The sequence below is a fragment of the Somniosus microcephalus genome, chromosome 4 (assembly GCF_052327205.1).
Source record: "Somniosus microcephalus isolate GS21.2 chromosome 4, FLI_Smic_1.0, whole genome shotgun sequence".
Lineage (NCBI taxonomy): Eukaryota > Metazoa > Chordata > Chondrichthyes > Squaliformes > Somniosidae > Somniosus > Somniosus microcephalus.
Genome location: NC_140990.1, coordinates 33,503,128 through 33,514,822, shown reverse-complemented (window position 1 = coordinate 33,514,822; position 11,695 = coordinate 33,503,128). Strand labels below are relative to the sequence as shown.

Genomic DNA, 11,695 nt, shown 5'->3' with positions numbered 1-11,695 from the left:
GCACTAATGGTTGAGGCTTTTCTGCTCAAGCCTGTCCCTCATTCCCACGTGGGGTGTGTGACGTGCCAATTCGAGACTGTCATCACACACCGATCCTCATTCACCACCCTCCTTCTGCCACCTCCATCTTACTGTTGGCCAGCCCGGTCTTTAATTACCATGCCCAATTAATCCCATATAATTTCAGGGCTTCCCATCGCGTCTTACACCATTTGCCTTGGAGAGGCGGGGGAGTTGTCCATTCTTAACATCGCTACCTGCCCCTCCTCAGGCTCGACTTCTTTCACCGCACCAATATCGGCCTTACTCATTCTGGTACAGAGGCACTGGAGAAATAAAATACACAATATATCGTAATAACAATCATGAGGAATATCATTATGCCTTGTATCACTGAGGCGCCCAAAGTCCCCGACCATCCTGGTCCCCAATTATCAAAATATGAGGAAGTGGGTGAGTTTCCTCTGATGTTGTACTAATGTCTTTTTGTTGCTTCTTTAAGCCTCCTTCTATTTTATGATAATACTTTAAAATTTCCTTTGTTTCCTGCCGTAACTTCTGCCAAGCTTCCTCTAACTTAGGAATTGCCTTGGGCTCTGGTATGACATAAGTTTCAACCCTTTTTAGTAAGTCCCATATTATCAAAGACCAGGTTTTCCTATCTGTATAGGTATCTTTAGACCAAAACAAAGGTTTGGTCGGGGAATGGGACAAGCCATATCTTGATATTCATATTTCTGTTCAATTGTGGTGACACAACATGTCCCATTGTTCCTTGGTGCTACCCTTGTCCGGTGTATCCCTCTTGGGTGTACCTCGAGGGTGCAATTGGTAATTTTTGCAAATCCGCACTCAGATGTGTCTCCCTCGGTGGGGGGGTGAGTGCACACCCATGTCCTTCCCTTGTGGTGGCACCCGTCCACTACCACCCCCCTTTAGGTTTCATTCTTCTGTTTATTATCTTCATCCCTTTCCCAAAGCGCCTTGGTAGGGACATCATGATATTTAACCCACTTTCCCTTTGTACCTCTCCTATATTAATCACGTCGTATAGGGGTTGTCCTCCTTCTGGGAATTGTGGGATGGCCAGTACAAAGCCAATCATCTTAGTCCATGGGGTCAGACAATCGCCTGCCCGGTATACTTGTCCCATTTTACATCCTTTGCATAGGCTTTTATTTGTGTCAATCCAAGGTTCCAGATCCTTATTAGTAATCCAATCAGGGATGTTCATTATTTATTTGCCTCATGTTATGCTGAGCATTCGACAATAGCCATGAGCCCTACGTGGCACATATTAGTTCCTTATCGGTTTGGCGAGAAGCATTATTAAGTCTATCAATAATTGTATTGATTGTTTCTGCATGGGGGGCTACTATCTCTTCCACCCCCGACAATTGCATTATTGTTTGGTTTCCCTGCCAGTGTCAATTGCTGGCTATTTCCAGTAGCTTGTTTTAGTAACTTCTCTATTTTTGCTTGTAATTCTTCTACTCCTTCGTTTACTCCTTCTATGTCCAAACTATTAACTGTTGCTAACCCGGCTGCATACCCTGCTCCAGTCGTTTCCAATACTCCCCGTTTCTTACATCTTTGTAAGATAGATTTTTTTTTCTGTGGATCCTCTAATTGTTTTACCCACAGGGAGTTTCAGGTTTGTTTTGTATCTCAAAAGTACTCATATTAATGGCAAGCTTAGTAACTCTATGTGCTACACTAAAATACACCTCATCCTGTGTTCTCCTTATTACTAATCCCCCTCGATAATGGCAATACTTATGTTCATCCCTAGGATCAAGGCAAGGACGCTCCATCTCATTCCGGACGTCCAATGTTCCTGTAATTACAAAAGGGGCTGGTCGTCACCAGCCAGTTAGAATTATTCTGCTCTTATCCATTTTATCAGTTCAAAATGCTGTACATCTGGTTCATTTCTTGTTCTGTGGCTCTGTCCCCAGACATACCTGAAGATGCAAATTATGGCATATAATATTATCATCATACACAGCCCTATCATTGATATATGTAGTAACTCCCTCTTCCCATTCTTTATATCTTCTAGTATACTCCTCACTCTGTCAAAAAGGGCACCATCTCTGGTTTACTCATTGTCTTTCTTATATATTTTTAACTGAGTCCAGTGTTTCCACCTTCCTTTACCCATTCTGGACCCATCTACATGAGCACATGTGTCACTATTCATTAATACTTCATAAGGTCCTGACCATCTGAGTGCTAGCCCTGGTTTGGCTGGTATTATTTCTGCTATCACTTTGCTATCTATTGCTAAGACCTCCTTCTGGTCGTCCCGTGTATCCTGTTCTCGGTCCCGTATAATCTGTTGGTCTTTGGCCTCATGTCTCTAACTATCTGTCCAGATTTATCTTTGGGTAACAGGACAGCCTCCCAAGCAGTCTCCCGGCCGTTTGAGACGGTGCTGCAATTAGTTTATAAGATAACTTCCATTTATCAAATCCTAATTTTCCTTCTATCACTGTGGGGAAATATTAACTCAACATTAAGAAATTTACATTTATTAATGTCCAATATCTTTAACTTCTATTCAGTAATACTGAAGTTGTTACTTGGTGAACTCAAACAGCTGTCAGTGGAAAGGGTTAACTCCTTCGCAGGCTTTTGAAGGTGGAGCTAAACATTATTGCGTCACTTCACGCAACCCAAAAAACATCCTTGACTGAGACAGTTATGGTTTCACACTTTGATTCAACATGAACATTTGGGCTTCATTGGTCAGAGTCCCTCTCTCAATTGCTCGTTTAGCTGCCCATCCTCTTGTGTGCTTTAATTTATTATTACGCACTCGTTGGGTAGGAGAGAGGTTCCTACTCATTCCTTGATTATATTCTTGTCTCTTACGGGTCTTCCTCCTGGTGTCATATATCCCTGCCTACTCCCGCTATCATGTAATCAGACACCACCCCAAAGGCATTCCGACTATCTATATAGGTTTACACTTTTTCCTTTGGCTACCCCCCTTTGATCAAATCCTGTATAGGCTGGGCCATTTCTACTTTGTTTCCCAGGCCTGCCTGTTTGTTTGACTTATAATCTGGGGGCCAGTACACTTCATTCGCTTTAGGGTCGACTAAAGCTCCTACTTCTCACAGTATATCTATCCCTAGGATTGTTCCTTTGGTGTTCTCGCATACCCACAACTGTGTAGGTACTATTATACATCCAATTTCTAGTAAGACTGTTTCGCTCTTATAAGTCCTGATTCTTCGTCCACCGATTCCTGCTATACTAACTGAAAGTTTCGTTCGGGGCAAGGGCAAGTCTGTCAATGAGATTGTGGCTCCTGTGTCTATTAACATTTTGCACTGTCGGCCCCCTACCAATGCGTCAACAAACATCCTCGGATCCCCCTCCCCTCTCTGGCGCGGTCCCTTCCTGCTGCCATCCCTAGAAGCTTGCAAGCAATCAAAGCACGCAGCCAGTCCTAATGCCCCTCCCATCTGTTTTTGGGCATTTGTCTCTTCCCTTGTGTCACTATGTATCCTAGGTCGACTACTTCATCCTTCCCTACCTATACCTTTCTAAGGTTTAACTCTAGTCCCTCCTTCTATAAGGCTTCTAGTACCATAGTCAATTAAATATTGTAGAGGGACCTGCCACTATCGGATATTCTTGCGGAGTTGAGTTATCTTATTCAATTTGGACTACACCAATTTACATCAACCAGAATTTCACTGTGGCCACAATGAAAGTCTGGTTTTAATACGTTAATTTACCTCATAACTCCAAGGTTAGATCTTAGACTGAAACTTAATCTCTCGTTAAACAAACTTTTTGTTGCTCTTCTCAGTTTTTACACTTCAGCTTAACTCAAATTGTAATAGGTTTTTTTTCCTTCTGAGGGCACAATCTTATTTGCACATTCTTAAACTTCCAAAATCCAAGACCAGACAAAGGGGTTAAATGATTTTTCGTTAACACAGAGAAGTGGGTGGAGCTACAACACACAGCAGACATTTCTTTTTCCTAATGGACAGATTTTCAGACAAAGGAATATTATAACCTCTTAAACATTCTTAGTCAGGAAATATTCACACTTTAACACATATTTTCATACAAACTGTAATTCCAGCATATGTCTAAGGTTCCTTTCACTCAGCAAATCTCGTGTTTTACTTGTCTTGGTACAGATGCTAATAACTTCCATGTTGGTAAAGCTTTAAGTTTATCTTTTCCTTCCTTTTTAAATCTGTGACTCAACAGCTTTCCCTAGTTTCCAAATCCCTGTTTGTTTGTTTTTTCTTGCTGGGGTTTCAAATTGGTTTGCCTGCAAATTAGATATTTTTCCTTCTTTGTCTCTCCCTTCTGTTTCAATTCCATACATTATCTGTTGCCTCTTTATCTTTAGCTCCTCCCCCACCAAGCCTTTGGCTCTCTGCACTGTTTTATTTTTATTTTCCAGGAGTCGGGTTATAGAATCCAGGTCCCTTGAGGATTCTTCTTCCACCCTCTTAATCATAACTAACTGCTATGTTTAATGCTTAATTCACGGTATTGGTGAATTAGGTTTATACACTACGTTGCTCACCCCTATAGCGTTACTCTGATTAATTGCTCACTTCCTGTCAATCACTCTGTTTCGTTAAACACACCAACCCTTTAGTCCCGAGGTTTTGAGTTTTAACCTCTTTGTGACTGTAGGGGTTTTATTTCATTCACTCACCACGGTGCACCCATTCATTCGTTTGTTTAGGGAACGCCGCCTCACGGCTGAAAGGATTTCCCGCCTCCCCAGGGTAGGGGTCTTTCCGCCCCTCTCGGTGTGCCACCACTCGGCTTAGGGAACGCCCTGTCCCTATCTGGGTTTTACTTTTTAACCGCCTTCAATTAAAGGTGTCTTTCTTTTATAGTTCTTTTATACGTCGATTCTGACTTAACGTCTCGCCAGCGATTAACCCCTAATTTTACAGGTGGTAATTAAAACATACTCACCCGTCTTAGGTTAACACTGTCCGAGAGTCTTGTTCAGATCGCGTATCCCATCCTCGTCGCCAATTGATGTAAGCCCCCAAAGTGCGGACCAAGTGATATACAGGGTCGACGACACTGGCTTGTCGAAAGAAAGACAGACCCAATAATTGAAGTCAAAATGGTTTATTCAGGCCTGGGGAGCTGTGGCTCTTGCGTCCCAACACAAGGCTCCGACTCCACCGAATCTCTTGAGGTTTACACAGTTATACACATATTCCGAGACCTCCTACTACAAGAGGTCCAATCGATTTAAAAGTCTATACATTAATCACTAACTAGGTGTGTCCAACTTATACAAGGTAGCCTATAACATAAGTTTCACTTTTCACTGCAGGGGCCTGTGGACCCTCTGGTTTCTTGGAAATGAGTCATCAGGACATGTGATTTCTGAGAAACGAGTCATTCTCTCTCTTGACCACGACTAAGTTTCGTTTTTCCAGAAAAGGGTTATGTCAGTGTCTCTTTTTGTAAGTTTCATCTCTCTAAACTGGTATGGTCATTTCTGCAATTAAACATACGAATAATTAGTACATTTCATCTTTAAACATTTTGCTGCCGCAATTGCGTTCTACTAAACGTGCCCTGTTACGCTCATTTTTAAATCTTACTTCACATCTACCGCAGAATCGGTGATATTGGAAGCAGACGAACCAAACAACGACATTGATCCCGACTCAACCTTGGCAGAAGAACCTGATATCCCAAAGAGGCGTTATCCAGACAGAATCAGGAAGCCTCCTCAAAGACTGAACTTATAATTGCTTAACTTCAACCAATGTATCTAGCAACCGTAATTGTAATTGTAATTAGTTATTATTTAGTTGGTAAATGAATGTTATGTACTGTTTATCTAAAAGGGGAGGAATTGTTGTGTATGTACCTTTAAGGGAATAACTGGTCTCAGACTGCAGTACCGGCAGTGACCACCCCTGTATAAAAGGCCCTAGCAGGCTTCTGTAGTTTCAGTTTCCAGGTTGTCTCCTTTCAGTAAAGACTTGTTATAATCAACTCCTGCAGTCCGTGTCTCAATTATACACGGACATAATAAGAGTGAAAAGCTTTAACAACAGCCGATGTTTCACAAAGGGAGACCACACCAGACCAAAGGCCATTGGTGGAGTTTAATGGGCTGTTTGTGTCACTGGGCTACAGGAGGCCATTTTTAACTGAAGGAAAACTGGTCACAGCAAACAGAGTTTAACAGACTGTCCCTGGTCCACTCGAACCCCCACCTTCTCTCTCTCTCACTATTTATGGGCACTGCTGCAGTAATTGCTCCTCTGACCTTTCCTCTCTTGTCCCTCCTACACCCCTAATACACGGCCCGACACAATCTCCCTCCCCCTACATCCTCACTGTGCTGGAATCCACACCAGTCTCCCCATCTGCTCCTTGTTCTCTCCCTGGATCCTAAAACTACTGAACTCACTCTTCCCCTCCTGAAGTCTACAGGCTCTAAAACTGAAGCTTGGTGTCCCTCAGTCCCGACTCCTTGATTCACCTCCCCTTCTCTCCTCCTCTTTCCCCCTTGGTTGTGTTCCACACTCTGGGCCTTGGGCCTTCCCCGGGGATTCTCAGTATGAACAGGTGGGATGTGTTTGGAGACAGGGTGTCCCGGCTCTCCACCTTTAAAGGGACAAGGAGACGACCAGCTGGGCTGAATGGCCCTGCTTTATGACATCACTGCAGTGCCTAGCAACCAACCTCCCTGAGCCCTGCTCATTATGGGCTGGGTTTAGCTCAGTGCTGTTACAGGAAGGGAAACAGGAGCAGGATTCGCCCCGTGTGGAGCCCAGGATTAATGGGGAGAGGTACAGGATCAATTTATACCTTATTGAGTGAGAAATGTCATTGTCCCGGACACTCCCTGTCCCTCGGTATCTGTGTCGGGGAGTGGCTGATGGGTTTACTCTGTATCTAGCCCGTGCTGTATCCGACTGGAGAGTGTTTGAAGCTGACACGAGGGGCTCAGCTCCACGAGCACAACATTTAACCCAAAGATGATCTGATAAACCCATCAGTTTCTCCCCTGGACACAGGTCCTGAAGGACAGGGAGTGTCTCTGATATTTTGGTCGGTGTCGTTGATCAAGTTTAAACACCTCACTCACATCTCCTCTCACTCTGCTTTGTTCTAATGAGAAGTGCCCCAGTTTCTCTCGTCTCTCCTCCTGGGAAAGAGAAGTTCACCTCAGTTAGAAACTCAAACAGGCGCTTCACTGCAGACAGGCCATCATGAGGAAACATTTCTTTACCCAGCGAGTTATTATGATCTGAAATGCACTGCCGGAAAGGGTGGAGGAAGCAGATTCAAGAGTAACTTTCTGTCAGGAATGACCCAGATTCTGCCTCGCCTCGCCACCAGAGGGCACCATGAACTCTTAATTGTGTCCTTTATTTCCTAATTGTACTCACCTGTGCATAGTTATATGCCTACTATTTAAGGGGTGCCTAGTTTATGTTCTTTGCTCAGTCTTGAGTTTTACTGCCTTGTGATTGCTGGTCTGCTAGCCTGTATTTGTGCTGTTGTTATTTTGTTTACTTCAAGTAAAGTCTATCTTTGTTTTTGCAACCTAACCTCTGCCTCAGTTTGCCTTCTTGCAGTTGGGTTCACCTCGTTCCGTTCCTCACACTTTCAAAAGGGAATTGGATAAATATTTGAAGGGAAAACATTTACCGGGATATGGGGAAAGAGCAAGGGAGTGGGACTAATTGGATAGCTCTCCCAAAGAGCTGGCACAAGCATGATGGGCCGAATGGCCGCCTTTTGTGCTGTATCATTCTCTGATTCTCTGATAACTAAAGCCTCTCACCCGTGGTATAACCTCAGTGAATTTATTCTGCAGCCTCTCTGTGGTCCCGACATCCTTCCTAGTGTAAGATGCCCAAAACTTATTCTAACTGCAGCCGAACCGATGGTTTTGTTTTCTACGCCCCATTTATAAAAAACCTCGGGTAACATTTTTAAACCACTTTATAAACTTGTCCTCCAACTTTTACAGATTTGTGTATCTGATCTCCCTGTCGATTTTAGAGATATTAACATAACATGGCTGAAATACATTGACATCAAATGTCTGATATAATGTGTATTATGGGAAAGAGAAGTTTAGTCTGAGTTAGAAACTCAAACAGATGTTTCACTGCAGACAGGTCGCCATGGCAACACTGATAAGACATTCCATTCACTGAATCGACTGGTTGGAAACTGTAATCAAATCAGGGGAAAGAACAGGTTTTGTCTGTTATTAACCACAATATAAGCTTAAAGTCAGAGAATGGTTACAGCACAGAAGGAGGCCATTCGGCTTGTCGAGCCCGTGCCGGCTCCCTGCAAGAGCACTTCAGCGAGTCCCACTGCCCCGCCCTTTCCCCGTGGCCCTGCAAATGTTTTTCTTTCAGCTACTCATCCAATTCCCTTTTGAAAGCCATGGCGTGGAGATGCCGGTGTTGGACTGGGGTGGACAAATGTAAGAAGTCACACAACACCAGGTTATAGTCCAACAGTTTTATTTGAAATCACAAGCTATCGGAGCGCTGCTCCTTCGTCAGGTGAAGTGGAGAGATGCCGATAGACACAGATTATATAGACAGAGAATAATGCCAGATGATTACAGGTAATCTTTCTAACTGCCATTTATCACTGCGGACAGCCCGGGCTTAGGCTGCGCGAGCTGGAGCCGCGTGAGCTACACTGGAGAAGGTTGAGATTCCAGAAATAGTGGGGAACCAAGGGGCTAATGAGAGTGAGGAACTTAAAGTAATTCATATCAGTCGAGAAAAAGTACTTGAGAAACTAACGGAACTAAAAGCCGACAAATCCCCTGGACCTGACGGCCGACATCCTAGGGTTCTAAAAGAGGTGGCTGCAGAGATAGTGGATGCATTGGTCGTGATCTTCCAAAATTCCCTAGATTCTGGAAAGGTCCTCATGGAATGGAAGGCAGCAAATGTAACCCCGCTATTCAAGAAAGGAGGGAGAGAGAAAACAGGGATCTACAGGCCAGTTAGCCTGACATCAGTCCTCGGGAAAATGCTGGAATCCATTATTAAGCAAGTGGAACAGGGCACTTAGAAAATGATGATATGATTAGGCAGAGTCAACATGGTTTTATAAAAGGGAAATCATGTTTGCATAAAGCTCAAAAGTGGGTTCCAAATCATTAATGCTCCAACTTCTAAGATTGGGAAGTGAACAGCTGTGAAATGGTAGGTTTTAGACCACTTCTGCAGCTTTCACCTATTCACAGCAATCCACAGTCATTGCGAACCCGACATACTTACCTGATGTGATAGTCGCTCTCCGGGAACCTCATTAAAAACCTGGGAAAATGGTAAGTACATGGGAAAATGGTGCTTAACTACCTTTTAACAAGCTTTAAAGTATCTAAATTGACTGACCTGCCACTTGGTGTCGAGTCTGTTCAGGGATGACAGACCCGACACCAAGGAAACTCACAAGGAGGCGGTTCAGAGCAGGATACCGACCCGCTGTCAGTTTTTGTGGTTTTGACAGCGGACTCACCTCCAAACCCGCACTCTGAGCGTCGGCAAACTTCAGCCCTTAGAGAACTGCATCCAGTTCTGGTCGCCATATTATAAAAAGGATATAGAGGCACTGGAGAGAGTGCAGAGAAGATTTAGAAGGATGACACCAGAAATGTGAGGGTTTACATATCAGGAAAGGATGAACAGGCTGGGTCTCTATTCTCTTGAAAAAAGGCTGAGGGGTGACCTAATAGAGGTCCTTAAAATTATGAAATTTTTTTGATAGAGTGGATACAGAGAGAATGTTTCCACTTGTGGGGACGAGCATAACTAGAGGCCTCAATATAAGACAGTCACCTAGAAATCCAATAGGGAATTCAGAAGAAACTTCTTTACCCAGCGAGTGGTGAGAATGTGGAACTCGCTACCACAGGGAGTGGTTGAAGCGAACAGTATTGATGCATTTAAGGGGAGGCTGGACAAGCATATGAGGGAGAAGGGAATGGAGGGTTATGGTGATAGATTTAGATGAGGAAAGACGGGAGGAGGCTCGTGTGAGGCAACCACAGAAGGCAGTTGAGGCCAATTCATTAAATATATTCAAGAAGGAGTTAGATATATTTCTTAAGGCTAAAGGGATCAAGGGATATGGGGAGAAGTCAGGGACAGGGTACTGAGTTTGGATGATCAGCCATGATTTCATTGAATGGCAGAGCAGGCTCGAGGGGCCGAATGGCCACTCCTGCTCCTATCTTCTATGTTTCTATGTATGGAGCATAAACGCCGGCATGGACTGGTTGGGCCGAAAGACCTGTTTCTGTGCCGTATATCCTGTGTAAAACTAACAATCTCAGTTTTGCAATTTTCAATTCACTATTTCCTGTAAACCGATTGTTAAAACCTGAGCCAGTGTGTTGTGAGACAAAGAGCCTTGTGTCCAATAAGGGGAATAAAGGCCCACAGCCTCCCCTGGCCCCGGGCCCTGAACAAGGGACTGGAGAAACTCGCTGCCCTGCGGATCAGACAATCAGCCGGCGCTAGTCCCGCCCCTCGGGCTCCCCGATTGATTGGAGGACCCGCCGTCGGCTCGCTCCTCCAGCCCCGCCCCGCTCGCTTCCTATTGGTCGGAAGCTCCCGTCAATCAGGCCGTGGGCCCGGGTCACGTGTCCCCGAGGCGATGACGTACGCCGTCCAACTGACGCCGCTCGGTCCGGGGCCTCGCGGACTCTCAGGTTTTTCTCTTTCTCTTTATTCTCTCCCGATCCACCCCTCCCCCCCACCCCGCGCGATTCTCCACCCAATCGGAGCGGAGAAAACTCACCTTGCGTCACCGATCGCGACTCTGTAACCGACACCAAGGCCTTTCCCCGGAATGCCCCGCGCCGACTCCTTCCGACAGGATCCGAATGCGCAGGCGCAGCTCCGAGTGGGGGAGGGGGGTTGGTGTCCTCTGGGCATGCGCGGTTATTACCCTTGGTGACCGGGAGGGGTCGCTGTGCCGGACTCGGCCCAAACCGGCGTCCCGCGTACGCATGCGCGGACTCTCGGCTGTCAATCAACGAACAGCCAGAAGAGGTCGCTGGTGAGGCCAGTGAAGAAAGAAAGATTTGCATTTATATAGCGCTTTTCACCACCACCGGACGTCCCAAAGCGCTTTGCAGTCAATGAAGTGCTTTTGAAATGTAGTCACTGTTGTAATGTAGGAAACGCGGAAGTCAATAATCGCCAGCAAGCTCCCACAAACAGCAATGTGATAATGACCAGATAATCTATCTTTTTGTTATGTTAATTGAGGGAAACACATTGGCTAGGACACCGGGGATAACTCCCCTGCTCTTTCCCACATTATAACAGTGACTACACTCCAAAAGTACCTCGTTGGTTGTAAAGCACTTCAAGACGTCTGCTGGTCATGAAAGCACTGTATAATGCAAGCCTATCTTTCTCGAAATAGTGCCATGGGATCTTTTACATCCACCTGAGAGAGCAGACAGGGCCTCAATTTAATGTCTCATCCGAAAGATGGCACCTCCGACAATGCAGCACTCCCTCAGCACTGCACTGGAGTGTCAGCCTAGATTTCAATGTTCAAGTCTCTGGAGTGGGACTTGAACCCACAACTTTCTGACTCAGAGGCGAGAGTGCTACCCACTGAGTCACTGGCTGACACTAAAGAACAGGCAGTTCTGACGAAAGGTCAT

The 11,695-nt window shown here is 45.1% G+C and overlaps 1 long non-coding RNA gene across 1 annotated transcript; it reads right to left on the bottom strand.

Moving 5' to 3' along the window:
- Positions 1-5,114: 5,114 nt before the first annotated feature.
- Positions 5,115-10,922, bottom strand: LOC147118577 (uncharacterized). Its single transcript, XR_015077821.1, has 2 exons — positions 10,816-10,922; positions 5,115-5,509 (listed from the first exon to the last, which is right to left on the bottom strand). It is a non-coding gene; the product is annotated as an uncharacterized LOC147118577 (long non-coding RNA).
- Between the last annotated feature and the right edge of the window lie 773 nt (positions 10,923-11,695).